Raw genomic sequence first — 25,072 nt, forward strand, 5'->3', positions numbered from 1 at the left:
AATTTTTAAAAAGAGCCATCAGAGATACATTAATGAATACAGAGTGCAGGACCTTAGAAAAACCACATAAGCTTCTCTGTCCTATCTTATGTCCATTTGTATGTTAATAAAATGGACTGGAATTTATCGAAACCCTTCCAAGTGCAGACACTCCTCATGAAACTCCATTACAAATATTATAAACTTAAGGAAAAACTATGTTAACTACATCTTTGACAGCTGAGGGAAATGCTTTATCAGGAAGCTGATGCAAGGGAAAGAAAGAAAAAAAAAAGAAATATGCTTAGGCTATAGTAAAACTGAGATCTTAATCACACCAGTCATGCGGGAAAATTTAAAGTTCCACCAGCAACCATAACTCTGCCAACTTATGCATACGCTCTACAACAGACTGCTTAATTAGATGATCAGTCTGACGACCTACCGCAGGGCAATATGACATATTACTCAGCTAATAGAGGTGTTGATTTTATTTTTTTTTAGTAACCGCTAGTTGCAGACATAGCATTTTACATGATTTTCTACTCTCATGTTCATGTAATAAAAAAACCCAGTTGTAATGAACACAGAAAAGTCAGGATATAATTCCCTTCTGCCACTCTCTCCTCTTTACCAAGAAGGTTTTTAACAAAAGTTCATTCCCCAACCTTTTACCATGCGATGAAAGATGCTCACCAGAAGGCCAGAATCCTTTCCCAGCATAAGCAGCCCTCGTTTTCCTCATTCACCCCACGAAATCAAGACATCTACAGTATCTTTTTTTATTGTTGTTTCTTCCATTCAACATTTCCAGTAGTGAGAACCACAGCCACAGACACACTTCACCTTTTTTGTATTTCAATACTGAAAGCAGAAGGATGTGAATTGCAGGCAGAGGAACGGCTATGAGATTTGAGTTGGTAATAAACCATTTATGTCTTTTTACATTTAGTTGCAAAACTGCTGTCGGTTCACTGGCAGAATACTCTCTTTACACAACAAGCAGTGTCTTTGTGTATTGTTGAATAATGTAGCATGTAATTTCCTCTTGTTGAAGTGGATGGTGAATTATTTATGAGCATGTCTATATGGTATTTGTCTGTTGTACATAAATGTATACCAGCTCTAACCACAAAATCAACATAAACCTTTTCAAGCTCCTTGGCCAAAACCAATCCTCCTCGTAAAAATGAGGATCTTTGGGAATCTCCTAAATAGGAAACATGGATATAAGATATGACACACAATGGAATGGGGAAAAAAAAAATGAATAGCTATCTTAGATTTCAGTGTACTCCCGCTGAAGCCAAGGGGACCTGCATCACTGTCTCGAATTGAAGCTGACTCAAGCTAACAAATATATCTATATACAACAGAGAACTTAACAGCATACAGGTGAGACCTTTTCTTTGCTAGTTTCCCCACACAATTCCTTCATTAGATAACAGGAGGAACCGCTGGGTATGGAGGCTGCTGGATGCGGGAGAGAAGGCTGGCAGGTAACACTTGCAGGTACCACAAAAGCAAACAGCACATGGCAGAGCCGCCTGCTAGAGCCTTACAATAATCTACTGAAAATGCAATATCCACCATGTCCTACTCATTGCCATGTGGGAAGCTAAGTAGGGTAAAAAGATAAATTCCACCACAAATAAAACCTGCAAGATTTTTCATCATTCACATCCTTTTGTTCACTATATAGAAAATATTTGAAATTCTGTTTTATTTCTGTTAAATAAACATTTCATAAAATTGCTCTCCTTTGTCTTAAAGGTTTGTAAGGGAAGACTGTAATTAAAATAGCGATAAAAAGAAATTACTTTCATATGCTCAGTCATATAACTAAAATTCTCCTCCTCTATGAATAAGATAAAACAGATGGAATAGATTTTACATGCACACGCATCTTCTGGACATCTAAGTGTATGTCTTATTTTTCAGGTCACCAGCCTTAATATTTAATGTGCTTTCCTTTTTTTCATAATTCTTTAAAAGCAAGATAAAACAAACTTTTGCTAGTACTCTTAAGGCTAAATTTTATACTAGCCTTGTTACTTTCAGCCATATTCAGCTTTTCCTGCTACCACATGAAAGAGCGGCGTGCTGTTAACCTGTTATAAACACACTTCAAGTACACCAGCAACACATTTCTCAGCTTGATGTATAACTGTTTCTCTGTTTCATGTCAACGGAGCTACAGCACTTTGTTTCAGCTCTTCACACCATATCATTAAAATGTGGAACTCATTGAGGCCAAAAGTACCAATGGATTTGAAAGACGTTAAACAATTATGGAGAATAAACCTATCAATGGCTGCTATCCTCAATTCCCAGAAGCTAGAAAGGGATGGGGTTTGGAGAAAGCTATTAATACCTGTTCATATACTCTTCCACTGAGCATTTATTACCAGCCATGGCCAGAGGCAGGAGAGAGGGACAGAAGTATCTGTGCCAGTTGAAGATTTGCGCTAAGATTGTCCTGTTGGGCAGGTCACAGCCTAAAATACGGATGTCTAAAACAAGTTAGAAAATAATCCACCGGCTCTCAGGCGAGATGGGATGAAGCACAGCCAAAGCATCCTCCTCAGCTGCAGCTCCCACGGACAGGCTCCGCGCTCTCACAAAACACACTGGCTTTTTTCTTTCTGTCCATTTTCCTATTGCCACTCAGGCATCACATCAAGGATTTGTATGATGATGTGCTTATTAAAGCTGAGAAAAAATGGGTTCTTTTTCCCAAGGAATCCTGTTACTTCTCAGCAAAAGTGAAAAACGAGAACTATTAATACATGGAAACGCAAGAGCACTTCATGTTCTTGTTCTGTGGCTTCCTTGCCATGGGAGGACTTTCAGCTGCTGGGATGTCTGTTATTTCTCTCTGTGATGAGAAGCAGTTGCACCACGAGAAGATGCTTCAGCTGAAGCATCACCCAAAGCAGACATGTGGAACATGTCCTCTGCAGCAGGAAGCCCTTGCCCCCCCTTCTTCTTTTTTTAAATGAAAGCTACGGGTGCTATAAAAATAAGGATAAGCACCTTTAGCAAAAACTTAAAAAAAAAAAAAAAAAAAGATAAGGGAAAAGATAATACTGCTGGATCTCATCTGGTCAGTAACTTCTAAAGGAGGACATGGCTCCTAATTTAATAATATCTAATGCCATCCTTTGAGTAAGAGTTATGTAGTTTTATGCATAATCTCCCAATTGTTTTCACTAATGTGGATAAATATTCTTACTGCCGAAGTGCCTTCCCTGTCAAATCAGGAAGATTTGTTTAATTCAAGTTCTCTTTTTGTGCTGCTAATGTGTTTTGAAATCTCAGAGCAAAGCTGATCCCACACCCTCCATGAACACTCCAGAAATGAACTTCCCTTTGGTAATATTTCACTCTCGAGTTCCTGTGAAGACAGGGCTGTCATTAGTCACAAAAAGATCAAGGTCTCTAGGCGAAACGCTGCCCACAACTGTACCGTGATAAACTTTCCATGACTCACATGAAGAAGAAAGGAAACGAAAGGGCAGAGTGAGGATGGTAGAGAAAAACCTTCATAAAATTTTCATATATTAAAAAAAAAAAAAGGCAATATTTAGTAGTGGTGCAGCACAACCACATAATTCCTCTTCCATTCCTCCATCAACCATTGCAACGTGGCCCATAGCAGCAGGGACCAGCTTTCTCCCCATACAACAGCAATTCTTCAGCCTGTGCAAGATACGTTTATGACCTCCAGACACATAAAAAAACCTGCAAAACTTTACCATTATGGATACTCTTTAGCTATCGAGCTTACTGGAAGGTATAAGGATTGAACCAGACTACAGGCTGCATGATGATTTTGTTCTCAGACATGGTCTCTTCAGAACAAGCTGAAGTATTTGTACAAGTGTAGTGAAGTATTTGTACAGCCTGAGGAAGTTCATCCTGTTAGCGGGCAGGTTGTACCGTTTAAATAAATAAACAGTATGAGTAATAAAAAACTGACCAAAAAAAAAAGAAAATGAGCTTAGGAAAGGAGAGGAGTAATCGTAGATTTTCTCTATCCTGCTTATTGTACACATTTGGCCCCTCAAGTTAACATTTTTGGAAATAAACTTTGCTTGAACTCACATCTATTTACCTCAGAGAAATCAACAAGCTGCCAGAAAGAAGATATGTCAATAAAATGAGAATCATGAATCACCGACCTCTGCAGCCTCCTTGCAAAAAAAAGAATGAAAAAAAAAGAAGAAAAAAGCTATTGCAGTGGTTTAGAAAAGCAGCAGGACTCATTACAAAGCTCAGCAACCTCCTGCAGACTGAAGTTATGTAAAGCACCGCTATTTGCTTAAAAATCCTAATTTAAAAAAAAAATCAATAAATGCAACTCCCAAGAAATTATATAAACCCACTGCAAACATTTTTAAGGCAACTACTTGAAAACCAGTTATATTTTAAAAACTAGATTATGTGGTCATAATCCATGATTATACATTCAACCTGCTGAACAACTGCTGAACCCTTGTTCAAGAGTAAAATATTCTTTAAAGGACCTGGTTCTGAAGTCTTTTAAAGCCAAAGAAAACCTCCTGAATCACCACTGAATCAGCAATCTTGCCTAAATAACTGCAGCTTATTCCATAACCCAGCCGGGTTCTTTCTCCAGATCTAATCCAACCACGCTCTGCTCCTTTCTCATCGATATACTTCCAAAGAAAATGTGAGAATGGAACAAAGGACACCCTCCATTTGCAAAAAAAATCAGCAAACTCCCCTAAAATCAGCGTTAATGGTAGTCATTTCAATCAAATAAGGACCCACTCTTATGATTTGTGCTGCAATGCTCAGGAAATAGTTACTGAACTCAAATCACCACTCAGTTGGGGCATAAACACTGCCTGAATAAACAGATTATTGGAAACAAGGAAAAAAGGCAAGGGGAGAGGGAAGGGGAGCAGGAGACTGTCCTGGATCAGCTACAGCATGGTCATGCCTTCCCCCAGAAACCAGTTACGACACCTGAAGTCTTGTGCATGTTCCTAGAAATTACGAAGGTCCAGCTTCTTGCACTCCTAACATGCCACATCTACATGTTCTGACATGTTATTGTTTGATTTGCCTTGAAAATGTGAAAATAATCAAGCTTGATATTAGCCATTTTTAATTTAAACTGTTTTTCAGGAGGAAAAAATATCACTAAAAAATTTAACAACTTCTGTGTTGTTTTTTCTTTCTATTTCACCTGATTTAAATCAGTCTCGAATCAGACCCATGATTTATTTTGGGGCTACTTGCAGAAGAAAAAGTCCACGCAGGGAAATAAAACAGAACCAAAGCCAGCCAACCTCTGGCCTACTGATAAACTCCAGACTATCTTATGGTCTCCCAGTCAGATCTAAACTAGCATATAGGTTTAGAAGACAACGGACTGGTTCCTCCACATTTAAGGCAGGGATGAGACCTCGCCAACAATTAATCCACAGTCACCCCTGCGGGTCAAGGTCATTTTCCAAAAGCTATTCCCATGCAAGTTTTGTACTGAAGGTTTGATGAGAGCTGAAGAGAAGCGTAGGGATTTGGGACATCAGCACTGTAATGACTTCTCCAGAAACGCAGGTCCAAAAGCCCTGGAAGAAAAAAACCACCGGTGCCAGCCACCCAACCTGTGGCACCACGTGTCCCAAGCACCGTGAATCCATCATCCTGCGTCAAGGTGGAGCTCACACCAATGTATTTCTGTCCTTCCTCTTGTACAAACATGGAGCACAATTTTGTTCGCGTGTAGTTATAAGGATGCTCAGAGCAGAATTTTGCCTACGGTACGCACTGGCTTCTCAACTCTTGATCAAAACTTGCTGCCTATGATGTGCAACATCTCCAGTAATTCATCTTTTCACTTCACTTAGTTTCTATGCATCTCACATAGTGTCTTGCTACAGAAACACTGACAGATTTATATTGAATGTGAAAAAACTGCACACTGTAGAAAAACTTTGTCTTTACATAAATTACTCCAGTGCGTGTCTTGTCACAGAAAAGCCATTTTAAGCCAGCTTCTGAAATCATTATGCATGGCTGAAGTTCAGTATCTTTTCTTTTTTTTTTAGATTCTCATAGTAACTGCGAGCAACCTCCCAATATATCCTACACAGTCCTTGAGGTCATCCCACGAAAACAGAGATAAACTGATGCATCCGTTCTGTGGGGCTTACAGATTCCTTTCCCCAAAATCTGGAACCAGATTTAAAAGTTCTGGTATTCAGAATACAACCAGAAATCACATCTATTTAACAAAAAACAGTCAGTCCCTCATTAAAACGATCAGATCACTAAAAGCCAGAACAGATATAAAATACCAATGCTAATGGGAGTTAACTTTTACCCCTTGCTAAGAAAAAGTGCATTTTCTTAAATCTCTGGAAAGACACCCGATGTCAAAAATAAGATGAAGACAGACACAGAAGGTTAAATCACTTATTCAGTGATTTAATATCAGTGAGAATTCTTCAGGCTGAATTTGCCATATTTATTTTCTTTTGCTATGTAGCAAAAGAAAAAGAACCGAAGAGCTCACAGTAAAGGTAAAAGGATCACCTGAAATACAACTTGAGGTGCAGAGACTGGATGTGATAAGGCTGGTCTTGCCACAAATGTTTTTATTACATTTTTAAGAAGATCAAACAGCCGTTGAAGTTTCATTGCCAACACAGGATATCACATTACTTTACAATAATAGAAATTCTTACCTACATGCTCTTTCAAGGAATAAATCACACAATCAACCCACGAATCAGCCAAATTCCTGTTATAAGTACTAATGCAACAGGGAAACATGAAGCATGAAGGCTGAATCTGTTATGAAGATCTTCCACTCCAGATATTTTTATCAAACAAATCCAGGGGGTTTGTGGGTGGCAGGTGGGAAAAAATATCATATCTAAATACAGCTCCCATACGCCCTGCAGTCAGGCTGTAATAAATAAAAATAAATAAGTACTTATCTTCAGAAAACTCCAGAGGCAAAGAATTGGTCTAGTATCGACAGAGTTCACTTACAATATGCAGGCCATTTTTTGTTACGCATTTCTTTCTGACAGCTGCCCATCCTGCTTTATTTTCAGGCTTCCAAGCCTGCTTCGTTGTTTGGGTCTCTGGACAGATACCGCTGTAATTTACTCAAATAGCTCTCCTGGAGCAACTTGCTCAATAGAGATATGGGGTTTCCCTTCATGCAAAGCTCAGTCAGGTGAGGACAGCACGCTCGTTTTCATCACCTTATCTGAACACGAGGAAATTGCTCTGGACGGCCAATTTCTCTGTGTCAGCTACAATGTGAGGTTTGAGTGACGGCCTCAGATTTAGGCATCCGCCATCCACACCTCTAAGGTTAGGGGAGATGAACACCAAAGCCTCACTGTGCTACAGAAAAACAAATCTTCACCTTCAGAGTGCCAGCTGACTCCTGTTTGGGGAAGAGACGGAGAGCTAGTGTAGCACAGTTGAATTTGCAGGAAGAGATCTTTCAGTGCTGAAGATTTATTTTAAGCAAGGGTCTTTGTCTCTTGTATTGATTACCGGTCCAGCCCCAGCACGTGGGAGAAAAATGTTCTGAGAGTATTTCCAACGGTCCTGCCAAGCATTTTCAGCCTCGGCATGCAGCAAAATAGTGGGCATTCACAGTTATGTTACTCTGATTACCATCTTGTTCTTTTTACACATTTGATTTTACTTGATTTTAGCAGCTGCTACCTCAAGTTGATTTAAAGTGAGAAACATATTCTTTCCACCATCTGAAATCTAATACTTACTGCCACTTTGCAAATTGCTAAATCTTGTGGGTTGTGAGAGATCAGCTGCTAATTTAAGGCTGTTTTTGAGGGATGAATAACATTATATGGAATAAATAGAATATGCATAACGTAATGCCTTCAGTGCCTTGTTTATCTCATGGTGTGGTAAAATGTTTTTGCATGCACTAATGCAGCCAAATGGTATCTACTAGAATTCATTTGATATACCTTCACGCTTCATAAATAAGCAGTCTTTCTGCAGGGGATCGGTCTACGTGATACTTAACGTTGCTTTAAACACAATATTGTTGTGACAATTCTAGAGCAACATATATGCTAACAGCTGCTCATTTGATTTTTAGTGACTGAGAAGGGATTTTCCTCCACCTCCAAACTCAATTTTCTCCATAAACTTTACTATCTTAACACAGTCATCTGAAATTTTTTGTTATGACTCATATATGGTACCTTCTTCATGAGACATACATTAAAATGGATGGAAAAACATCTCTCATCTGTACATAAGTACTATGTTAAGTGCTTTTTCATGAATAGGGCATTTCATCTTTCATCTAGTGCTGAGTGGGTGAAAGGAAACATACACAGCTGCGTCCTGAAAAGACAAACTGAGTATTAGAGTCTGTCATTAAAGTTTCTTGTAAATTCAAACAAAAATTAGTCAACAAAAACTATTCATTGATGCCAAATCACAACTGTGGCTTTGTTTCAATACTTTAAAAAAAAGCAAAAACTGTGTTCCAAGCTTAGTAGTAACTTTTATAAATGTTCAACAACTTTAATTCTTGTCCTGGTTTCAGCTGGGATAGAATTAACTGTCTTCCTAGTAGCTGGTACAGTGCTATGTTTTGAGTTCAGTATGTGAAGAATGTTGATAACACCGATGTTTTCAGTTGTTGCTCAGTAGTGTTTAGACTATAGTCAAGGATTTTTCAGCTTCTCATGCCCAGCCAGGGCACCTGACCCAAACTGGCCAACGGTGTATTCCATACCATGGGACGTCCCATCTAGTTTAGGAACTGGGAAGGGGGGGCAGGGATTCGCCGCTCGGGGACTGGCTGGGTGTCGGTCGGCGGGTGGTGAGCAATTGCCCTGCGCATCATTTGTACATTTCAATCCTTTTACTACTACTGCTGTCATTTTATTAGTGTTATCATTATCATTATTAGTTTCTTCTTTTCTGTTCTATTAAACCGTTCTTATCTCAACCCAGGAGTTTTACTTCTTTTCCTGATTTTCTCCCCCATCCCACTGGGTGGGGGGGGAGTGAGTGAGCGGCTGTGTGGCGCTTAGTTGCTGGCTGGGGTTAAACCACGACAATTCTTTAAGCAACAACCCAGCAGATCAATCTCAGCCCATTAAAGTACCAAGAACCTACACACTTGTTCCAAAGCGAAGTAGATTCAAAGTCCGAGTGAAAATGCCCCAAAAGGTCTAAGTATTCTCAAGAAATTTCTGATTAGTTATGTCTGTAAGAGTAACACAGTATCACCAGATAAAATTCCTGTAGGTAACTTCTGGCTACAGTTAATTAAGCAAAACCCGTCTGATGGAATATAGTATATTGCTTTCAGCATCTTAGGAAAGTGTTTATTCTGCATAAGTCAAGCAACATTTACTTCCAAAGTGTCCTACCACTATTCATAAGTGTTTCATCCAAGGCTTAGACTCCATCACTCATCCGTATCGTGTGCTTTTTAACTGCACAAAAGTGCAATAAATTTTTACTAACCAGCTTACAAGATACCATCATTCTGAAGAAGTTTCTGCATGGCTATACTCTGTTTTCTGTTGCTAACAACATATATCTTTATAGGCAGAGCACATTCTTGATGTGGAACCTAATGCCATTTGATAATGGTTTAAACACTCATTACTGTCCTTTCATATTTTTAGATCATCACAGCTAAAGAACAACACTTCTATCACAAACTTCAAAGAAATTCAAATATTTTCATTATTTACTGATTTCCGTTATTACAAGAAAGAGAACATGTTGCAATCTTTCACCAGCCTCTCAAAAAAATACAATTTTCATAACATGGTAAACTCCAGCCCGGTAATCTTGCAACTGCACGAAGCCCCCTGTTTACGACAGTAGTAACAAAAAGAAAAAAAAGCCATGCTATGTATGGGACCCAGTAAGTAAATACTGTAATATCCAGAACAATAATAAGATAAATCTGTTCCTCAGCCACTGAGTCCCCGACTCCCTTGACTTGACTGTGTATTCCTGCAGGTTTTGCCCATGTTTGGCTTCAGTATACTTGTTTTCCACTTGGAAAGAACACAACCACAAATACCTTTTCATGCTTTACGTTGCCCTTAGCTGGACTGCAGATTGTAAACAAACAAGATAAAAATCTGAGAACTTTCTTTACTGAATTTCCATGGAAAGAAACCAGGAAAAAAAACCCCAAACCCAACCAACTCTGCATAACGATGAAGGCACCAAGAAAAATTTGGCATGCGCTCCCTCACACCCTGCCTCTTCTGCAATGTTTTCTGCAACATAAAGGCAACATTTAGCCTAACAAACTAGATGGTCTTTATTTGCGGAGCAGAGGCGATCTGAGGCAAGCTCTCTACGAGACTTTTTTCCCAATGGAGATGTTAATTAACTTACTTCTGTTGTAGGGAGATTTTCTCAAACTAACCTTCCGCTCTTCCTCTGCTTAAACTGCAGAGGGTTCAAAATTCATTTTTTAAGATCTCGCATTGAGAAATTAAAAAAAAAAAAAATCCCACCCTTGATGGACCTCCCAGATGGCACAAGTGCCTAATTCACATGGTGGTCTTTATTGACCCCTACCTGAACACCACCTGGGTGCTGTGCAGGGATGCTTGGGGCCGGGATGCTCTTGCTTGCTCCGTGGGACAGACCATCTCCTGAGATGGCCCAGAGGATGCAGTTTTAAAGAGAAAGGGTGAGCGACTGTTCACAAACTCTCTGCTCCGGCCAGAAAGCTCTCACTCTGCTGAAAAATCCCTGTGTCCCTGGGAGTAGCAGGGCACAACTTAAAAGTGAGCAGTGGGAGGTTAAAATGAGGTTTTATTTTTAAACAGCAGTGCTTATTGATATATTTGGTTCTAGACAAATAGAGGAGGACATGAAGTCGCTTTAGGACTTTGCAGCTGAAATCAGATCAACACTAGTTCTGGAGCTCGAGTTCCACTTCTTGAAATAAACCATTTACTGAAGCAATTCACAGAAGAAATCTAAAATGAAACAAATTCCATCAACTGCAGTTGGCAGCCAGCTTTGCAAGAATAGAAGCATGACTGTTAATGATAACCCAAAAAGCTCAGTTTCTAATGCAGAAAAATTGAGATAGAGCATTAACAGTATTAAACTCTGCAGTGAACTAGATGCATCTCCAGAATATGCTCCACAAAATACTTTGCAAGCACCTGTAAGCTCCAAATTTAGCAGGATTAACGTATCTAGCCAAAAAACATCTCCAGCAAAAATACCTCCCAAGTATTGAAATGCATTTCCATCTCTTAAATTTCTCTGTTGCCAATAGTGTTTACTTTATCTTGAGTCAAAGACATGAATCTTTGACTTCATGTGATTAATGTAATAACTTGGTTTAGGCTGCTAATGCCTTCAAAGCTTTCAGGCACGCAGGAGACGAAGATGACATCAAGAGCGTACAGATGCATTTGAAGGGAATATTTTTTATGTGAACTAAACTAGAAATTCCTTAATATATGTCTGCAGCAGGGACTACACTGAAATAAAAGCTTACTGGGGTGTCTTAGGCCAGCAGAGATGGCCTCCAAGCCCATTTATGGTTTCTAAGCACTACTATAAACAGTAACACCAAGGAAAACCCCTAAAACCCTATCAAGTAAGTGACAACACAAGCATTCTAGGAAAGCAGTGCTCATTTCTCAAATGTGAGAGACAGCCACTACAAAACAATGAGGAAATATGCACTTTATATGCAGATAATGGTATTGAAATACGCTGTATTTGTCAGCAGAAGAGCTCGGTCCAAACTGCACCAAACTGCAGCTCCAGAGACAATGGTTCTTTCAGTGCCTCAGATCCAGAGAATGTGAAAAATGGGTCTATACTGACCTGTTGTATCAAGAATGCTATTGAGTTACACGTATTTTTTCAGTGGTCACCAAAAGGAGCTGTATGGTTTCAGAAATAAGATGTTGTAGATGTTGGCCCGTGCTCAGTTTCCTTTAACGCTTTCCCCCCTCAAGAACAGTGTTAACAAAACACAGCAGTTGCCGCGAAAAGCCGTATCAATCATTGTCTTCTACAAAGATCACTCCACACCCACATCTAAAGACAGCAACATGCAATGAAGTGCCACGAAATGCCACGTCTTCCATCAAAGCTTCAGGAATGTGACTCAGCAGCTGGCAGGAGCCTCCGTGACTCTGGGCAAGGAGGTCGTCCCCCAAATTGGTTGTTTCTGTTAGGTTTTTTAATCATGAATTGCTGTGGTGCTCTCCCCATGAAAACCCTCCACCCTTTGGCAACGTAACTGTTCTACCAGTTCATCTCTTTGCTTACGCTTTCAAGGAGGACTTGGCATCCCCTTCTGCATCTCCCATGTGCTTCAGGAGAGCGGGTCCCGCTTTGCACGGCTGGAGCAGAGCTTCGAACCACGCAGGGTCAACAAGGGAAGGTGCCCAGGGATCGGTTTTCAAGCCCTGACAGACAAACTTTTCCTAGTGGACAAAAAAGAAACCTACTATGTGAATAACTGAGTCAGTCCTGCTGCTTTTATAGCAGTTACTTCACCAGTACGCAGAGAAATTAGGCATGCTAGAAAACCGTTCATCCTAGGTGTGTAAAAGAAATTATAGTCTCACCGCTGACCATTTGATTTACTTTACAATTTTCTTGCATGTTTAAATCCCCCAAAATGCCCTCAGCATCCAAAACATTTATATCAAAGCAAGTGACTTCAGAAGTTCTGCATAATCTATAAACTCAGAAAATTTCACAGTTCTCACTAAGTGAAAAAATAAATCATATGCTGATAATACACCTCAGTTTCTTTATTGCATGGCTCACTCTTCTAAACTAGAGTTTGATAATAATAGCAAATGAGAAGAAAACCTCACAATTATATGCTTTTTCTTCCTTTACATATGAAAACTTGACTTTGAAGTTATTCTTACTTTTCCTCCTAAAGGTTACTTGTACAGAGCTAAGCTATGCCAGCAAAACTGATTTGGAACAAAATGTATTCTCCAAACGTGAACATTTAAATACAACGTATATATTATTTCATTCATCTTTTTATATAGAAGCTTCTGTCCGACCTGAAAAACTAATTAAATGAGTAAAGGCGGTAGTTTCATTGCAAACATTCGTGCCATATGCAGCAGACTCGGGGGGATGCTGGAGTGCACTCAAACCTATCTCAGAGCTTGATTAACGTCTATGTGTATCAGATCCTTGGGGCACGGACAGTGCTCACTTTCTTGGAGTAACTCCCCACGGCAGATGTCAGAGCGCTTTTCAATTTGTGGATGACAAAATGACAGAGTACTGACGTGTGTTACCTATACTACCATATGGCATAAAATGGTAGAAGCCCAAGAAAAATCTAAATCTCCTAACTCACCATTCGGAATCCCATTACACGGCGATTGAGGCACTTTGAACAAAATTCAGATATGTATTGTACAACATAGAAAGTCACCAGCAATCCAGTTAGAAATAAACCACCTAAGGCAGACAGCGCTGAATTTCCCCCAGTAACCATATTAAAGGGAGCGACTTTCAGTCTTTCCATGAGCTCAAAAGACAGAGAAGGTAATTTTTCCAACTTTCCCAAGCTGCCATCGCGTTCCCCATGGCAGAGCCGTGCCGGGACCCCTCTGCATGACGGCAGCAGCGAGCACTTGTGGGGGCCAAACCTGGCAGGTGGCATTTTCGGGAGCAATGGTGTAAGACCTGCAGCTGGGAAGTGAAACCCTCGGTCTCATAAACAACTCTCAGTTAAGGCACTGGAACCCTCATTAATATAATTGGTTTCATACTAGCTGCTAAAACACTCATTTGCTGCATTTAGAAGTCAGCACTGTTTCTATTAGTTAAGGAGGGCTTTGCCCACCTCTATTTCTGTTCAAGCATAGAAGAAAAGTGGGGAAAAAACGTCTCTGTCAAACTCTGCCTCCAGCCAGTGAATGCCATGCTAGAGTACATTTTTCACCGCAGATGAAAAATGAAGGTAGGTAGTCTTACAAAACAGCTGCTCCTGAGGACTCAAAAGGAAAATAATTTGGAGAGCGACCCTCATATCATTCACTCAGAGCAATGGATTTACACCCTCCAACCTGCATGAGATCCACAGAACGAGTATGACTCCATCCCATACTGAAATCTGAGGTAGAAAATACATTTAAAACATAAAAACAAACTACATTACTACCAGTGGAAAAAAAAAAAAAAACAACCACTAATCATTACCCTTCAGGAAATCACTCAATTTTCAGTCTTTCTGCTTCAAGTCCAGAAAATTAAATTTCCCCTTTCTAACGGTGCTGCCTTTGAGTGCAGACCAAAAAATAAATGAGCACGAGGCTTATACGACCATGGAAGAGGGTCTGCTCTCAATTTAGCATTGCGGGTAATGGGAGGAAAAAACCACATCTGAACACCGTGACCCAGATCACAAACCCTTTTCTCGCTCTCACTGGTGAGCAATTAGTTGTCTCATCCTGCTCACTGATACTGTTCATGCTCATTGGGGTCGGGAAAAACAGCTTTGTGTTGGGTACCAAGTGTTCCTTTTCCACTTTAGAGATAGATCCCCATCTATCTATCTTTATTTACACTTTTCTTTGAAGCTTTTAAACTCTGAGGATGAATTGCATGGTTCTATAAGTGGATGCTGTTCTCTGATTTTAGAAGTGGTCCTTCCCCTGCCGACATGTACTTCCACCTTGCTTTCAGTCCTGCATGACTTTAAGACTCATCTCACTGCTTTCAACTCGGCTGAAGATGAATATATATTTAAGCCACTTGTTAATGTGTCTTTAATGATAGTACAGTTCATAATAATAAAACTGTCCTTTCCATAACATGTACTTTCATCCTTCTGAAAATTTAGTAAGCCTATTAATTATTTTCTTAAAGACAGAATTTCAAAATGTCACTGCTGACATTTAAGGCTCATAAAAAACACGAGTCTATTTTATCTGTGAGAAACGAATCTATACAATCTATTTTACGATGAAAATATTTATCAAGGAAGACAGATGCCAATTATGAATTGGCAAAACAGAACAGAAAAAAAGCCACTTGTAGAAAGTTGCCTTTTTTTTTTTTTTTTTACCTTTTACATACCAAGGGCATATTTCTCCCCAGCACAGTGGTGTACAAAATAAGTGACATCTGGTGGCTATATGCTGTAATATAATAAGGCAGCTCATTTCAGTGCTGCTAACTAATTCAATTTTTAAGTTTACTGCTTCTTCGTAAAGCTTTTTAGATGTTTTATTTATTCATTTTGACACAGATACTTCTGAGACTCCTAGGCATCACAATCCCTATGCATAGTGACAACTGCTGTTATCTGATTAAAGTGGGATTGTCATATTCACATCAGGAAAACCACAACTCCAAAAAGGAATTAGCAAGGCATAGCAAAACAGCACTAAGATTTAGTTGGGCAACACCAATGAGAATCGTATCGAGCCAGGCTGTAAGAAAAGGCTGCACAGGATTTTGCAAAGGAAATCCTTCAAGTGCTCAAAGTCACTCATATCAACTCAGCTTTCTCCGAATTGTTTTTCATTAGATTTTAATTAAACAAAAAAGAAACAGCTGCAAATTTCATTCTGAGCTGAGCAGCATCCTGGTGACTAAAACTTTTACAAATTTGAAACAGCCTTTCCACTTTTCCCACCTTATTGATCCTCAGCGATGGTCACATCTAATCCAGCCAAGCCTTCTGCACCTGAACCTGCGCTCCAGACATAAAGCAATTACAGCTCCCCTTCCAACACCTACAGCCCAGAAATAAAGTTCTCTTTTAGAAAGCTATAAGCCTCTCTTGGATAATTAATAAATATACTGTCAGTCAGCTTCTGTTAAAATTACAAAATTGCTAGCAGTGCAATTTCAAGGCTTGTAACGCCAATTTCTTCAGTAATAAGTATTTACGGAAAAAAAAACTGTAAGCACTATCTAACAGACATCAGACGAAATATAAACAGACTCTAAATATTTACCAGCAGAGGAAGTTCAAAAATATCCCTACAAAAACAAAGCGGATGGCAGGCTAAATCCAGAGCCATTGAGCGTTCTTCGAAGGATGTGCTAAGAGGAACTTCATTTTCAGTCTGACATCGCTAAATCAAATTAATTCCTTCCTCCTATTCAATTGCTACATAAAAATCCTTGATGCCAAAAGGACAAAGCTAAAAATGTCCCTAAAACCATGCCTGAATGCTGCACTTGATGCAAAAGACCATCCAAACTCCTACCCACACAATGCAGAAATGCAATACTTTAAATAAAGAGTTGGACTTTGGGGCTTTCCATCACTTTTAAGGCCTAAATATCCTTAACAGGAACGTCGACCTGCACAGTCAGCTTCCCTTAGCACTGAAATGGGCCCACGACTACAGTATCTCAATAGAAGGGGACCTCTGGGATAACACAACTACTGATAGATTATTTCAAAGAGAACTATTATTTCCTTTTCACATACCCTCATCCCCACCAGACATTATCTTCACCTTAAGACTTCCTGGCCGAACTGAAGAACATATGCACAGAAAAGTACGGCTGAATGACTTCAGCTCCAGTCATTCATCAAGAAGAAAACTTTTTAAGATCCCATTTCAATTTATTTTTTTCAAATCCTGGCATGCTGAAGTCAGCAGGAAGACGTTTCATTGACTTTAATGAAGCCAGAGGTTCATCCTGAGAATTGCTGTTTGGAATGAACACAGCATTTATATTATCTCATTTGAAACACTCAATTTTTGTGTTAAATGCAACTTAATGATATTTGCTATTTCGGAATTATTTGTTATCTTTAAAAATACACAAAGAAGGTTGTTAAAAATACTGCACTGTAAAATTTTTAGTGATTATGGTTGGGATATTCTTGTTTCAGTAACAGGCAAGTATTTTTAATGCACAAATACACATTGTCATAAAGTTTCAGTTCATTTTCTAATGCTGAAAAGCCTTAGAATCTAGGACTTGTAATAGTCCAACAAAAATCACTGTTGATATTTACGTGCTTACCTGTATTTTCACAGTACATTTTTTAGTGCTTTTTTTCATTTATTACCCAATGTACTAGTACGGCAAGATAAAAAACTGGAAAACCGGATAGATTACTACACCCACTTAATGGGTACCGTTAAAAGAAGTAGCTATCAAAACTCAGCAGAAGCTTTTTATGCATTCCCCTGTATCACACCAAAATGAGTTATTGCAACACTGGAACTCTGATATCAAACAACACCAACGCTCAATTTTTAAAGCTGTAAGCAGAAATAAGCAGCAGGTGATTTGAAGCCATCTAAGAAGCTTATTTTACCCAAAGAGTTACTGAAATCTATTTAAAAAAAACCCAAACCAACCCAAAAGTAGTGGGGACTTAACCGAAAAGCTACTCACTGTGAAGTACTAGAGTGTTACAGCAAACCACTGCTTTAAGACCAGTTTACCAGTCTTACCACTACAGCCACACACTTCGTTGAGCAGAGGACTCTGAACTTCTCCAAAACAACCAGAAAACATTTGCAGTGCCCACAGTTTGGAGGAGCCAGATTCTGGTCCCCCTTACACCACTGAAAACCAAGAGCTGAATTACTCTTGATCCACCCTAATGCAAGAGAAATCCACGTGGGATTTCCATGGATACCAATATATATTCAATTTTACTATGCTGTGTATTTTTAATTTTGCTGATCTCCTTAGCAATGTTCAAAAATCTTCTCTGAAGAGTTAAACACTTCAGTATTTAAAATAGCCTGATGTTAGACAAATGAATTTTTCCTCTTTCCTATAATGAGAGGGATGAGTTTAGGTTCCAACATTCCCTTCTGTTCACCTCTCACATCTCATTTCTTGTTGAAACTGTTTTAAAGCTGGTATAAATAGCTTTGCAAAGTAATTCTACTACTAAATGTCAAGAGCAATAGTGGTTTCATTCTGATTTATCCTTATCTCTTCCTCAGGCAAGTTAATCCTCAACCTGAGATACTGTTTTCATAGCTCTATAATTTATGAAATTTTTCATCTAAATTATTTACTTTATGAATGGCTCCGATGAGTTGCTCAGGGTGTAAAGCTGTAATACTCAGTGCTGAAGTGCTCTAGAGCACGTTTTTGTCTTTTTTAAATGAAAAGACCACCACTGTATCTCGTGTTGCAATTTCTATCGGTAGCCTTTAATGCACAGCAGTGTTTCTACCCAGCCTTTTTATCTGACCTCTGCACTTGCAATGGATGCAGTTACCACCCAGATATCACCATGTTATCCCAGGCTAGAGCTCCAGGGAGCCACAAAACAAGCAAAAAGTCCCTGATTCTGAAGCACAACCCCACGGCGTGAACCCATATTCCTTCGGGGAGCTGAACTGGCATCAGCTCTGCATGGGTTTAAAACCTGATGTACACGTGCAGCCTGCTCCTCTTCCACTTCAACGAAGCAGCATCCAAAATACCTTCCAGAAATGGCCCCAGGAAATTTCCTCAGGCTTCAGCAGAAGGATGAACTGTACAGCAGCACTCCTGCAAATGCACTAACCGGGGATGGAAGACAGAAGAGGAGCACAACCGCTAGCCTAACATGGTGAAATAAATCTGTGAAAAGCTAGGAAAAGCTGACCTTTCAGAGTGTTCCCTAAAAATCCTAGAAATTTCAGATTCATTACCCATTTAACTTATTTAACACTAACAATATCTGTTGAACATTATCTATTTAATACATACATAGCTTAGTTGGAAGACAAATTTCTCAACTAGCAAGTAGACAAAATCCAAGAGGCTGGAAAGGAATATTAGATAAGGTAGTTGATGGACTTGCAAAAACATGTTGCTTTTAAGAATTTTCAGAGATTAAGGTCCCCTGTGAAGAGCTGGCCCTGCAGGCAAACCCATCTTATTACATGATATACACTCTTAATATTCTATTAAACTACCCTTCTCCATTTCCTCCCATTTCTAGCTTTACACAGTCAAACCTCCTGGCTGCACCAGTCAAACAGAGTCCTTCTCCATCTTTGGAATAATAAATTCTGGCACTCACAGGCCATTATATTCTAGCTTAGGCACAGCAAGGTTAATACTGGGCTTTTACATTTTCTTCAAATCATGTGCAAAACCTTCCAGAATCCTGATTTCTATTATTTTTTTCCTGAGGTCTCTCCTATTTGTTGGTACCTCACTACTAACTTGGTGCCAGATCTAAAGCACTTTAATTATGTGCTTTTTTCCCCATACTGCTCCAAGACCTGAACTTCTAACTGGGCACGTAGACCCTATAAGGACATTATCATCTTCAATCATCTGAAACCATCCAATATTGCTAACTGACTTCTAACATGCTGCCCACTTTGATAGCACTCTTTCAACACAGGCATCTACCAGGCTTCTTCCATCCCCTAAGTAGACATGTTGCAGATAAATCTTCATTATCTTTCTTATGTATCTTACAGAAGTCTGCATTTTTCAAGGCAGTCTTGTCTTGTTTTCTCTGTACATCTTTCAGCCTTACATTTTATCTTCACTCTTTTTGTTTGATCTCACAGTTCTTCCCAGTTAAAACTCACCTGTAACGTGACTGCTGTTATTTGAAAGAAATGTCCTTCCCCATATTCCATGCAATCCTGAGAAGTTACCAACTCTAATTTAAACTTGGCAGATTTAAGCCATGCACCAATATATTGGAGAAAAAAAAAAAAAAAAAAAAGGTCTTTTTCAATCTCATCAGTTTTTCTAATTTTATGGTAAGATAGCAGGGTACATTCACCCACACTGAACATCAAGGTTTTCTTACAGGAAAAATATCTCCTTGTGAAACCTATTTTTCCCTACTGGAAGGCGTGAAGCAAATGAAAAAATGTCAGTTTTAGTATTTTGCTATTTAGGTACAGATCTGCACCTTATACAGTGAGGAACAACCTGCCTTAGATACAGAGCTGGCTTAAAAAAACCCATACTTATTTATAAAATGGTGTGCATATTTGATGAGTCCAAACGATGGCACATTAAGTTTTAGAATTAGAAGTGTGTATTTAGTAGCGCTTGGTATATAAAGGAATAAAGGTCTGTGTCACTTCCCCACCACATTTCTTCCCATGACTGTGTTCATGTCAAAGGAAACCCACTACACAGAAGGCAGGCACCTTGGCAGCCCAAGTGCCTTTTTCACCATCCCTAATGGTGTAGGGATTTTAGCTTCTTTCTGCAAACCAAGCAAGGAAGGCTTCCTGCACCAGGAGCTCCAAAAATGTTTCTGGAGCTGAGTTAGTTTATGTGTACTACCTCATTTCTGGTAAGTTCACAAGGAAACCAGCAGGCTTGCCACTTTAGAGATTTGGAAAACATGCGTTCCAGCCAGTTCAAGCTATTGTGGGAATTTTAAGAAGCCGGATCTGGGAACGAGAAGAGGCAGGGCAATGGGTTAGGGTTGGTGGGACCATGACCTCTGGTGTGCTGCCACAGGAGGACAGAGGGACGGTGTTGGGACAGACCTGCCATGGACCGCTCGCTCCTGTTCACACTCGCCATCACATCTGGGCTCTCGCCATCACATCTGGGCTCTCGCCACCAGCACAGCTGCCTCGTCATTGCCATCAGCTACCGGTACCCAACTGGACATCATCTTTCTGTTTCTTCTCGCAAGATGTCACGCCCATCACCTTCGCAAGGTATCGCGCGCATCACCTGGTTATCTCTTCTTACAGAGGACGCCACGCTCCTTAAAACTGGTGCTTATGAGCCACGTTCAGCAGCTGCTGGAAACCAGGTGTAACATAAATTAATAAATATTCCATGGCAAAGCTACATTAACTGCTTGCCCCTAAAGTGCTGTTTAGTGGCATGTCAGGCACAGCTGTGTAATCAAAGGATTACAGTGCTCCCATTGCAACGCGCCTGCCGCACTCCAGCTCCTCGGTAGCTTTCCTGTCTCCCTCGCATGTAAAAACCAAATCGAGTAACCGGGACAGAATTGTAATCGTGTCTTTCAGCCCGGGAAACACAAACGAGAAGGTCGCACGGACAAACGGCCAGTGTGACTGTACAACACGCTTGCTGTTAGATACACAGACAGCCCTACATGTTTTCAAGGGAATGGATCAGCAGTGCTATACATAATTAGTTAATTTTAGTGAAATTGCAGTGTAAGTGGACGGATTGGTGTAAATCAGGCTGCTTTGCGATAAGAACTTGTAGAAGCTTACAGATCCCTTCCCCTTGCGTGAATAGCTGTATTTAGACACCAAATCTGGCACCACACTTCGTCAGTAAGAAAAACAGTGCACTTCACTAAAACACATAAATAAATAAGGAATACTAATTTGTGCGGGAAAGCAGTGAAAAAAATGCTCTCTTATTGGAAATCTACCTTGTTTTTCCACAGCATTTTGGATTCTTCCAGCTGAGCAACATAACTCCAGCCAAGGAGTATGGTGGGAATTCAGAGTTATCCCTCACTGTGCAAGGTACAGAGAAAAAGAGGTGGGTTAAGGGAGGAACTGAAGCCTGCAGACAGCAATTAAGGAGCCCAGTTCAAACTAGGGTACAGCTCCTGCAAACTCTGTCAGACGTTGGAAACAGGGTGATTCACATCACCCAAGTATCCAGAGTAGCACTGAATGATTTAACAGCACATTTCCTTGGAGTTTCTGACTGTGGGATATACGGCCTTTAAGGATAGAGTAATGGTTAAGAGTAATTAAGAGTTAAGAGGGAGAGGGAGCATACTGGCACCTGTTTAAATTGTGGCTTTCTTCTCCTGAGTGATGTATCTGTAGCGAGAGAGAAACACAGTTGGATGTTCTACCTTAAATCCATATGTCATTTAGGCAAGATCAGACCGCTGCTGCTAGCTTATCTCTAGAGAAATATCAGGGCATGATGGTAAACACAACAGTGAGTTATAACTTCTTAAAATTTTGCTCCCATGAACATAGGAGGAAGCACTCAGCATAGGAGAAGTAGTTAACAATAAGAAGGATTGCCTTCCTAGTCAGCAGAAGAATTTGATAAGAAATCCTTTTGGGGGGTGGAGGGATTGTAGTATCATGGCTAGCAATACTTTATGAACTTTGGAAGAGTCATCCACCTAACAACTTGATCTTAAATATAAACCAATACTTTGAGAGATACTTTAGTACTGGGACACAGTCCATCTTTAAAAACATGTGTGATAACACTGAAATCACCTGGGCTACCAACATAATCTTTGCCCACTGAAACTCCTGGTTCCCATAGAGCTCCTCCTGCAGGTTGCTTAAAATAATGTTAAAATATAAGCAGTATCTTATCTGCATCTCTATGATTATGCCTACATAATCCTATCCTTGCTAATGCTGCTAGTGGATTACATAACTTCATCCTTCCACTTCAACCACATGAAATAATTCAAATACGAGAGTCTGCTTCAACCTTCTCATTTATACAGTTTCCAGATACCTACTTTTAGTTTAGCAAAGAAGACAAAATCCATTACTGTCTTCCATTGCATTACTGGAATGAAGTGTTTTGTCATGTAAATCTCCACTGTTTCACCACGTTCCTCTTACAAACCACCAAACAACACACTCTGAATTTGAGATTAGTTCTCCTGTTACAAAATCTGAACCATAAAACTATTTTGTTATTGATTTCAGAAAAAAAAAAGAAGGTAATTTCACTGCTAAATCATCATACGAGTGGTTTCCTCTTTTCTGCATTCAAATTGATTTTCTTTCTTTTGGCATGTGAAGAGCCAGATGAATACTTTGACTCAATGCCCAAGAGTGAAATGGCACCAGCAGCAGCAGAGAAGCTCTCAGGGCAAGAAATGTGTGACAACAGCTTAATCACTGACAAAATAAAAGCTTCAAGACAACTATTCCATTGGTATTTACTGTTTATAATTGAGTGTGTGTATATATGTGTGTGTGTGTATACAATCAATGTATATAAATAGCATAGATATAAATGCATATGTATAGTTCATGTATATGTTGTGACCTCTAATTGATGGAGATTTCCCTTTTTGCCAGAGATCAGGTAGTCCCCAGTTAGTATCAAGTGCAGTGTTGTTCAATTAGGGATTTGTTTACACAAACAAGCGCATATGATTTTCAGTCAAACCTTAAAAATATTTATTCTTCCTGAACAGTTCCAGCAAACCTTGCGTTTTTATCCTTAACCTGCTCAGCTGACTACTCTGCTTTTTCTTAGTTACAAAATACAAAAGGCACGTGTCTGTTCTACAGGAGATGATAATGATTTTTTGTCTGGCTAATGCTTCAAGAAGTGAAACCATTCTTATGTCATATGCAAGCAAATCAATATGAAGAGAACTTTAGGCGATAGAACCATATGATAAAAAAAAAAAAATTACAAATGCACTTCTGTATCTGAAAGTTTGGTAGGTGTTTAGCTGCACCAGCCTAGACATACTATCATCTATCCTATTAACCTACAAATCTAGCTGTGTCTAAGAAAGTCAATTCACTGCAGAGTACGGCTGTAGTATTACAATGAAGCAGCACAGAAAAAAAAAAAAAAAACCCAAACCAAAACACAAAACCGTATATGACACCACCAAAGTTCAGCTGGTGAATTGTTGTTTAACAGACTCTAACCATAATAACCCGTCACTGAACCTTGACTGCATTCTCAGCAAAAGCATGCTACGAAGCTATTTTTAACAGCCAACAGCTTGCATTTAAGAAATACCCCTCTTCACCTAAAAATATGCATCAGTGACTGGCAACATCCATCCACGGCTTAATTCTAGGCAGCCTGCGCTGCCGGAATTAAACGAATCTTTCAAATCAAACCGCTTCACAAGTACCTTCTCTCCCAAACCACCGTAAAAAACCAGCTCAATTCGCCCAGGAGCAGTTCTCCGGTAAGGCAGCCCGGCGAGATGACAGCAAATTACATTCTTTTTGTCATCATTCCGCCCTCCCCGGAGCACTAACCTGCTCGGGGGCACGGTTTAAAAGAAGCTTGTGTGTGTGTCCCCCCTTCCACCTTCGCTCCGAAGCCCCGGGGGATGCTGCACCCGAGGTACCCGGTACCCGCCCGAGGAGGAGGAGGAGGAGGAGGAGGAGGAGGAAGGCTCCCGGCCCCCCCTTTTTCCTAGGGAAGGCACCACCAGCCTTCACCCTAGAGTAAGACTGGGAAGGGGGGGGCAGCCGGAGGTATCCCCGCATCTCCAGAACCGGGGACCCCCGCACTCCCGGGGGTTTGGGGGGGGGGGGTTTCTCCACCGTACCGAGCCCTACCGAGCCGGCTGCCCAACTTCCCACAAAGTCCCATCGCCTTCCAACTTGGGGAGCCAACCCCCCCCCCCACTATTTCTTCCCCCCCCCCCCCCAGTATCCCCACGGCCGCCCTCCCAGCGCACCTACCTCCGCCGGTTCGGTTCTGTTCTGTCCCGCACCGCGCTCCTCCGTCCTCCTCCTCCTCCTCCTCTGCCCTGCGGGGGGGGGGGGGGGTGGGCGGAGGAGGAGGAGGAGGAGGAGGAAGAAGAAGGGGGAGGGAGCAGCCCCGCGTCTCTCCCCGCCCGCGCTGCGCAGCCCGGGAGGCGGCGTAGCTGCCGCTCCGCTCGGCTCCGCGGAGGGAAGGGGGATCCGCGGGGAGGGCTGCGGGGGTCCGGCCGGAGCATCCATCCGTCCTTCCCCCCCTCCCAGCACCAGCTGCAGGCTGAGCTTGCTTGAAAGCTTTTTGGAAAGAGACGGAGCTCGCCTGAGCCAGCCTACAGGGAATTGGAGCCGTCCCGTGCAAAGGGCGTTCAGGTGGAATGGGCGGCATCCCAAATTTTGGGGGGTGGGGGGGGACCCCGACACCAGTCAGAGGTCAAGCCGTTGCTCGTACGCTGCCAGGTCTCCGTGGCTTGAGCAAATCGGACTTTTCACGCTGCGTACCTTCGCAGACCACACGCAGCACGCGCCGCCGTGGTCCCGGTTTTGAAATGGCAACGGCACAAACGTTGGCTGAGAAGCCAAAATCTTCCTCTCAGTAAGCGCAAGGTTCGTTCCCAGCCGAGAGGATCCTACCACGTATACATAAATACATGTATGTAAACCTATAGTCTGCTTATTAGGTCGTCCGTCTGATACACGCACATACCTTC

The 25,072-nt window shown here is 40.8% G+C and overlaps 1 protein-coding gene across 6 annotated transcripts in view; it reads right to left on the minus strand.

Annotated features, from left to right (window-relative positions):
* CHST15 (carbohydrate sulfotransferase 15) overlaps positions 1-24,421 on the minus strand; it is a 48,317-nt gene extending 23,896 nt beyond the window's left edge. Inside the window, exons 1-3 of one of the 6 annotated variants that reach the window (XM_075026575.1) lie at positions 21,341-21,412; positions 20,466-20,729; positions 20,257-20,366 (exon numbers count right to left, since the gene is read on the minus strand). The gene's annotated coding sequence lies outside the window, so the exon portion shown is untranslated. Of the gene's footprint in view, positions 1-12,300; positions 12,318-20,256; positions 20,367-20,465; positions 20,730-21,340; positions 21,413-24,347 lie in introns of those variants that run through there. The other 5 variants (XM_075026577.1, XM_075026576.1, XM_075026574.1 and 2 more) reach the window with 5 other exon arrangements.
* Between the last annotated feature and the right edge of the window lie 651 nt (positions 24,422-25,072).

This window comes from Buteo buteo, chromosome 4 (genome assembly GCF_964188355.1).
Source record: "Buteo buteo chromosome 4, bButBut1.hap1.1, whole genome shotgun sequence".
NCBI classification, from domain to species: Eukaryota; Metazoa; Chordata; class Aves; order Accipitriformes; family Accipitridae; genus Buteo; species Buteo buteo.